The sequence below is a fragment of the Salvelinus sp. IW2-2015 genome, linkage group LG7 (genome assembly GCF_002910315.2).
Source record: "Salvelinus sp. IW2-2015 linkage group LG7, ASM291031v2, whole genome shotgun sequence".
NCBI lineage: Eukaryota > Metazoa > Chordata > Actinopteri > Salmoniformes > Salmonidae > Salvelinus > Salvelinus sp. IW2-2015.
This window is the reverse complement of record NC_036847.1, coordinates 34,111,281-34,119,042: the sequence shown is the minus strand read 5'-3', so window position 1 is coordinate 34,119,042 and position 7,762 is coordinate 34,111,281. Positions and strand designations below refer to the sequence as shown.

General features: G+C 45.7%; 1 long non-coding RNA gene across 2 annotated transcripts; it reads left to right on the top strand.

The window, feature by feature from the left end:
* Positions 1 to 4,071: 4,071 nt before the first annotated feature.
* Positions 4,072 to 5,622, top strand: LOC139028055 (uncharacterized). 2 transcript variants are annotated; one of them, XR_011480237.1, is made up of 2 exons: positions 4,072 to 4,214; positions 4,497 to 5,622. It is a non-coding gene; the product is annotated as an uncharacterized lncRNA (long non-coding RNA). The 2 variants fall into 2 exon arrangements; XR_011480238.1 differs by lacking the exon at positions 4,072 to 4,214 and adding an exon at positions 4,241 to 4,306.
* The last annotated feature ends 2,140 nt before the right edge of the window (positions 5,623 to 7,762 follow it).

The window sequence follows — 7,762 nt, the reverse complement described above, 5'->3', positions numbered from 1 at the left end:
GACACAGATCCGAGAGTCATATGGTAGTATCTTAGATCGAAGGCGGTAAGGAGGGGGGCTGTGGTGTATTGAGACTGAGTGCCAGGTGTACAAGATGAGGGTTGTGAGGGGAACAAGGAGATCACTAGGTGACAGGAGAGCAGAGAATCGTCATTGAGTTGTAATTGGTGTGTTTTGATTAGGGACAGCCCTAATGGACAGAGGTGACGTTGACGCATCAGTTGGTAGAATTGTGAAGAGGGCACAGGGCAACCCGTTGAGAGCTTTGATTGAGGCACCGGCAGCGGAGTCGACGGATCGGAGGCGTGTTCTATGTTGTGATTCGGGTACTCGGGGTCATTGGTAAGAGTAAGGTAAATTCTGAGAAGAGGCGTGAGAGGCAGCCATTGGATCTCACTCAGTCGTTCTCTGCCCGAGGCTACCTCACAGAGCGTGACACATAAGCTCGCAGAGAGGGAGAGGCTCAGCTGGGGGAGAGAGAGAGATTTAGCAGTAAGCAATACTTTCACATTTATGATTTTACTTTAAATACTCAAAGAAGAGAAGAGAGAGAGAGAGAGAGAAGAACATTAATCCCCCCACAGCCCAATCAAACTAATGTCTGTTTTGATGCACTTACTATAGTACTTAGCCTATATTAGAATAGTACAGGAGTGAATCGCTCCGGTGATAAAAATGTTTTGATAAACATTTTCATCATTAGAATCACATTACTTGGAGAGCAAGCAGTCATGGAGGCCAGTCCCAGTCCAGTGGGAGGCATTCCCACACTTGTCAAGCATCGTGTTTTGTTTTTGTATCTCCCGAGGCTTAGTCACAACGCTTTGTTATTAATCTAGGAGCCGAGAGACTGTGTCATCTAAACTAGAGAGAACTAGAGCCAGAGACTGGTTGTCATTAAACTAGAGAGAATCTAGGAGCCAGGAGACTGTGTCATCTAAACTAGAGAGAATCTTAGGAGCCAGAGACTGTGTCATCCTCCAATACATACACAGAGCAGGCCTCACCCTGACTGCCCCGTCTGTGTCCTCCAATACATACACAGAGCAGGCCTCACCCTGACTGCCCCGTCTGTGTCCTCCAATACATACACAGAGCAGGCTTCACCCTCGCTCAGTGTCTTTGGGATTGTTCCCTACTGAGGGTAAACTAACCAGTTCAACAACCCAACATAACTCCAGCGTCTGTGTTTCAGCTCCATGACTAATCCTCCCATCCCAGCCCTCAGGGCTCATTTGTGCTAATCACATGACACCACAGAGGTGAGGACACTGTTGTGTGATGCTTGGCGTGTTCAGGAAGCTATAGAGACAGTGGTTGGTGTTGGGTCAGGTCTTTAGTTTTAAAAAGAATAATCGGCGCATACAATGAACACTCGCCAAATGCAGCAAGATTTAGTTATTGTCGGGTGGTCAATTTGCAGGGCTCTACAGTGGCCGTGTTAAATTCACCAATTGAAAAAAAAAAAATAGTCAAGTATGCACATTTTAGAAGAATACTGGAATAGCTGTTTTCAAAGTATTTCTGTTTTGTTTCGTAGCTGCTAATTGTGCTAATAAATACTAATCCTATGTCCCACCTGGAGCAGCAACACTGCCTGGCAGGAGAGCTGAGCTCACATTCTATATCCCACCTGGAGAGGCAACACTGTCTGGCCGGGGAGCTGAGCTCACATTCTATATCCCACCTGGAGAGGCAACACTGTCTGGCAGGGGAGCTGAGCTCACATTCTATATCCCACCTGGAGAGGGCAAACACATGGCTGGGCCGCGGGAGCTGAGCGTTCACATTCGTATAAGTCCTACCTGGAGCGAGCGAACCCTGTCTAGGTCGAGGGTGGCTGGAGCTTCAGCGGATTCTATATCCACTGGAAGGAGTAACAGACTGTGGATGCTGGGGCCGGTGGGAGCTGAGCTCTACATTCTATATCGCGATAGACCTGGCATGGAGGGCTACATTGTCTGGCAGCAGAGAGGCTGAGCTCACTTACTTATATTCCAACCTGGAGAGGGCAAACTGTCTGGCAGGGGAGAGAGCTGAGGCGCTCAACATTCTATAGTCCGGCACTGGACGAGCGCACACTGCCTGGACGCGGGGAGAGGCTGGAGTCTTTCACATTCTATATTCCATGCCGCTGGAGCGGCAGATGGGCAACAACTGGTTGGACCGGGGAGCTGAGGCTACGACATTCCTATATATCCGCCACTGGAGAGGCAACCTGTCTGGCAGGGAGCTGAGCTCATGACATTCTATAGTCTCAACCTGGAGGCCAACAGCTGTCTGGCTCCGGGGAGCTGAGCTCACATCCTATATCCCACCGTGGAGACGCAACACATGCTAGACGCCGGGAGCGAGGCTCAACATGTCTATATCCCACTGAGAGGCACCTGCTGCAGGGGGAGCTGAGCTAACATTCTATATCCGACTGGAAGCAGAAGCACTGTCGTTGGCGGGGAGACTGGAGCTCACATTCTATAATCAACTGGGAGGCAACATGGCTGTCTGGCAGGAGGGAGGCTGAGTCTCAACATTCTTATATCCAGCCTTGGAGCAGGCAACACTGGCCCGTGGCAGGGGAGCTTGACAGGCTAACATTCTATGATCCACCTGGAGCAGCAACACTGCCTGGCGGGGAGCTGAGCTCACATTCTATAATCCACCTGGAGCAGCAACACTGGCGTGGCAGAGGAGCTTACTGAGTGAAGTGCTGATAGATTCATGCTCACAGGCATGAACGTTGGTCTAATTTACTCAAGTCTACAAAGTGAGACGTTGTCCCTGTGTTTTTTGGCTATTTAAATAGTTTTGTTCACAAGCTTGGTTGTTTTTCAACGTTCGTTTTGAGTCCACTACTTCAAGGGATAGCAAAGAAACTCCCTAGTCAGAGCCCAAAACTCACTCTCTCTCACACACACACACACATACAAGACAAAATGCGAGTGGCCCCGTTACCACGGTAACTTCCCACCCTTAAAGGGGCAGCTGAACATTTTGTCTCAGATATTTTGATTTAAAAGACTGAGGTCACAATTTTTTTGAATTAAATTGTACTTCTTACTAACACATTTCTTGTTATAGAAACATTACAAAGCATGAGCGTCAGTTTTTGTTGTTGTAATTATGGCCAAAATATTTCAGCTGGTTAAAGAATTAGTGACTGGTCGATTTGTTTATACCTGCAACAATGACTTCTGGACCAAAAATCAAATTTTCGGCCCTGTCTTATAATCCAGTTTTTATGGCTTACTTTAATCATATACTTGGATGTCCACGGCTGTGACGGACATGACATGCAGACAGAGGACTTTATACAGATCTGTGCTGTTCCTGAGGACTACCATGTAAAGGATGAAGTTGGTGTCTGTCCGTGTTGAAGTGCAATGAGCCTGACGCTGTGTCAGTCTGTTTTGACTGCAACACCTTGTGATTTTACTTCTCTCTTTTTTTGTTTTAAGTTTGGCTTTGAAATTTAAAAATCAATCACGTGATGGCTGTATGACATGTCCTGTTGGTAAAAAGTTGGAATATTGTGTTGGAATCAAACCTGTCACTCCCTAAGTTCGTTGGCGGGGCGGTTGTGTGGTAGAATAGATGTTTGGTGGTGGGGCGGTAGAATAGATTCATTTTTATTTAATTTATGACCCCCATTGAAGTGCTGAGCTTCTTAAATAATTATTTTCCAAACACTAACACTTTCTGACCACAAGGTGTCGCCATTTCTCGTGTCTTTACAAGTCCTCTTGTCGATGGTCCATAATAATAATATGCTGTTTAGCACTCTTTTATCCAAAGCGACTTAGTCATGCGTGAATATATTTTACATATGGGTGTACCCGGGAATTGAACCCATTACCCTGTCGTTACAAGCACCATGCTATACCAACGGCGCTACAGAGGACGACCAGGAAATGGTGCTCCTTTGTTTACTTGGTGAGAGACAGAGATTGAGAGATTTCCTTAATGGTTTTATGAAGTTACTGTTCACCATCCTCACTCATCAGTGTGGAAGGTGGTTGACCTCTTCCGGGGGGGGGGATTTAGCCCTGTGTGTACACTCTGGGGGGGGGGGGGATTTGGCCCAGTGTGTGTACTCTTCGGGGGGGGGGGGGGGGAGATTTGGCCCAGTGTGTGTACTCTTCGGGGGATTTGGCCCAGTGTGTGTACTCTTGGGGGTTGGGCCCAGTGTGTGTACTCTTCGGGGGGATTTGCCCAGTGTGTGTATACTCTTCGGGGGATTTGGCCAGTGTGTGTACTCTTCGGGGGGATTTTGCCCAGTGTGTGTACTCTTCGGGGGGGATTTGGCCCAGTGTGTGGTACTCTTCGGGGGGATTTGGCCCTGTAGTGTACTCTTCGGGGGGATTTGGCCCTGTGTGTGTACTCTTGGGGGGGATTTGGCCTGTGTGTGTACGTCTTCGGGGTGGATTTGGCCCAGTGTGTACTCTTCGGGGGGGGGGGAGATTTGCCCAGTGTGTACTCTTCGGGGGGATTTGGCCCAGTGTGTGTACTCTCTGGGGGGGGGATTTAGCTGTGTGTGTTTATACTGCAGTGCTATCTGCTAGGCCCGGTAGGCTGGACAGACCAGAACTGACCTCTAATGTTGATGAGGTGATAGAATACAGCTTCTCCTGGAAGCATCCCCCATTACTACCACCGTTTATCTCAAGGTGACCCCCCCACCCCCACCCCAATCCTTTAAAAGGGATAGTTCAACCAAATGACATATTTAGTTCCCAATCATTCTAGTGCAATCCACGCTTTGGGTTAGTTTAGCTAGCCTCCCCTTGTCCATAGAATACGTATAGGGTAAGGAAACCAAGATGTTTAGTATTTTCTATGAACAATCCCTTTAACTCTACTCTGCTGCACTCAGGTTTTTCTTTCTGTAATATTTGAAGTGCCTAGCTGTTTTATGTACTGTTGGGGGCACGACAGATTTAAGACTTTATATTTTATTGGAGAGCTTTTTTTAATATAAACTGAAGGATGACATCGCTGTGATCATTTGTAGCATGCACCAGCAACTGATGTTTTCTCATTGCCCGCCAAGCCAATCACTGTCCATGTTCATGATTTCTCTTCCTGCTTTGGGATCCGTACATATTGCGCAATGTATTTTAGAGGACTTGTTTGGGTGGAGGGGTCGTGGATCCTGAAATGTGACGGTGTGTGTGTTGGGGGGGGGGTCATTGGATGGTATGGGGTCTTAATTAATTAGCTATAGTTTGTTGGAAAATCATAGGTTCAAATGGCACCCTATTCCCTACATAGTGCACTACTTTTGACAAGAGTCCATAGGGCTCTGGTCAATAGTGCACTGAATAGGGTGTGATTTGGGATGAACAACAGTGAAGTAATAATGGAGACAAGCCAATTCACACGTGCTTCTGCCTCGTGATGCCAAGAGGTTACAAATTGACAGCATATTGTCAAATTATGAGACATTTTTTTTTATTTGAGTAATTTTTAAATGTCCAGATGTGGTCCAAGTTTGGCATTGTGTCAAGTCTTGGCTATGCTGCGCCAATCGTTTTTATTTCCATCTCACTTGCAAACCGCTCGTTCTGTTTGTGTTCCTTGATGAAATGGTTTGTAACTATATAATAAAAGTTTATTTCAAATGTATATATTTTGTGSTGTCAAGTGACTTTGTTCTGTATGATTTCATTGGCGCTCAAAGAATCCGCAAGGTAGCAGAAGCAAGTGGGGAACCGAAATGGAACTGAATTCTGTGACGATATTTCAACCTCTGTCGTTTTGCTGTGATCATAGGTTTGATTCCCGGTGGGGCCACCCAAACGAAAAATATCCACTTTATCCAAAGGCTTCTGATTTAGTAGGAAATGGGAGCTCCGCTGGCATTTTCCTTATCTAGCCTTCAGGGGGCGCCAAAGCCTTCAGGGGGCGCCTTACTGCACCCACTACCTAATGACCGTTTTAGTTCAATCACAAAAGTCAAAATAACCTATTTTTATTCAACATTTAAACCCCAAAGTGAAAGGTTTACTGTAGCGGCTTAACAATGTGTGTCATAATGAAGACCTTTGTATCAATACAGATATCCACTCAAAATAATTTCTGCAGTGTTGCTTACTGCAAACAAAAAMCAAACCGTGAAAGTCCTACGTCCAATATAAAAATCAACAGACCAGGTGTATTTGTGCCCAGAGTAAACAATGATTTTTTTTTTGAATTTTTTTTACTGATAAGTCAGCAGATTTCCACTGCCAAACAACCCAATTACCACGTGGTTGAATGACTTCWGTCTGTACTCCATAGGATATGAAGCTTGATACCATGTAAAGTAGTACTTTAAGAAATTGTTTAATCACTCCGCATCAAATCACAAGGACAAAACATGTAACCATGACAAGAAAACACACACGAATGCACCTGCACATGTGTAGCCATGTAAGAAGAGTCCTGATTTTTAAAGGCGTTAAGAAATGCTGTTGGCGTTCTCACTCATAGAGAATGGTCGAGGCCTCCAATAGCCCAAAGCCTGTATTCGYATGGGCAGCACCATTTTAGGGCTTTCACCATTTTTAATGTAGTCAACTGGGTGGGACTTCATTGGCTGATCCCTCCTGGTGACCCTGTTGAAGTCATGTCTAACTGGGGTCATCATGAGGAATCGGCCAATCAGGAAAAGAAAATGTACTATTTCAAAATGGAGAGAGCCTCGACCCATTCTGTCGCAGGTAGTTGACCTCACACCATTTCACAAAGGACTCCTCCGTTGTATCCCTGTGATGAGCTTTGTCCCGTCTGACACACATTACTATAGCAGTCATCAGAAGTTCTGTGTCTGTTCATTGTTTTGTGTGTGTGTGTGTGAACTAATTTGTGTTAACAGGAAAGGTGTATTTCCCCTTTAGTAAGAATGTGAGTTATCCAATGACATACCACTTTCTCTTACACCTCCGGAACTGGGTTCAAACGCAATTCAAATTATTTCAAATACGTCAAGCGTTTGCTTTAGCCTGTCTGGTGTGCCAGATGGCTTTTCTATTGGTTCCAGAACAACAGAGAAGCTCAATCAAGCAGAGTTAAAGTATTTTAAAATGATTTCCAATGGTGCTTGGGTTCCCGTCACAGGGAAATGGAGACCAGAGTTCTTCCGGGTCACGTCACACGGACCTCTCACGACAACAAACGGAACACAGGCAACACATCTGCATAGACACACGCTCCCAGTCACACATACCAAGACAAGGAGAGGACACGTGACCGTGTGGTTTACAACATTAGCACTTTATAATAAGAAAAATAAACTACACAATGTTATTTTGCGACTATTGTATTTCAACTACCCTCATTGCAGTTTTGATTGATTGCCATTCTGAATCAAGCTGTTTTACAAAGGACAAAGCCAATAGCTGTCCCCCATGTGTACCCTCATGGCCTCTGCTGTGGGTTAGTTAAAATAATATCATAATTATAGGCTATTTAGCATCTGTTTTTCGAAGTGACCTACAGTAATGCATGCACACATTTTCTAATGGGTGGCCCCAGCAGGAACTGAACGTACGCCCCAGGTGTTGCAAGTGCAATGCTCTACCAACTGCGCCACACAGGACAGCATGCTAGGGGTTGTTTGACTGGGTTTATAATTCTGATGTTCTACCAGGGTGGATTCTGATGTTCTACCAGGGTGGATTCTGATGTTCTACCAGGGTGGATTCTGATGTTCTACTAGGGGGGATTCTGATGTTCTACCAGGGGGGATTCTGATGTTCTACCAGGGTGGATTCTGATGTTCTAC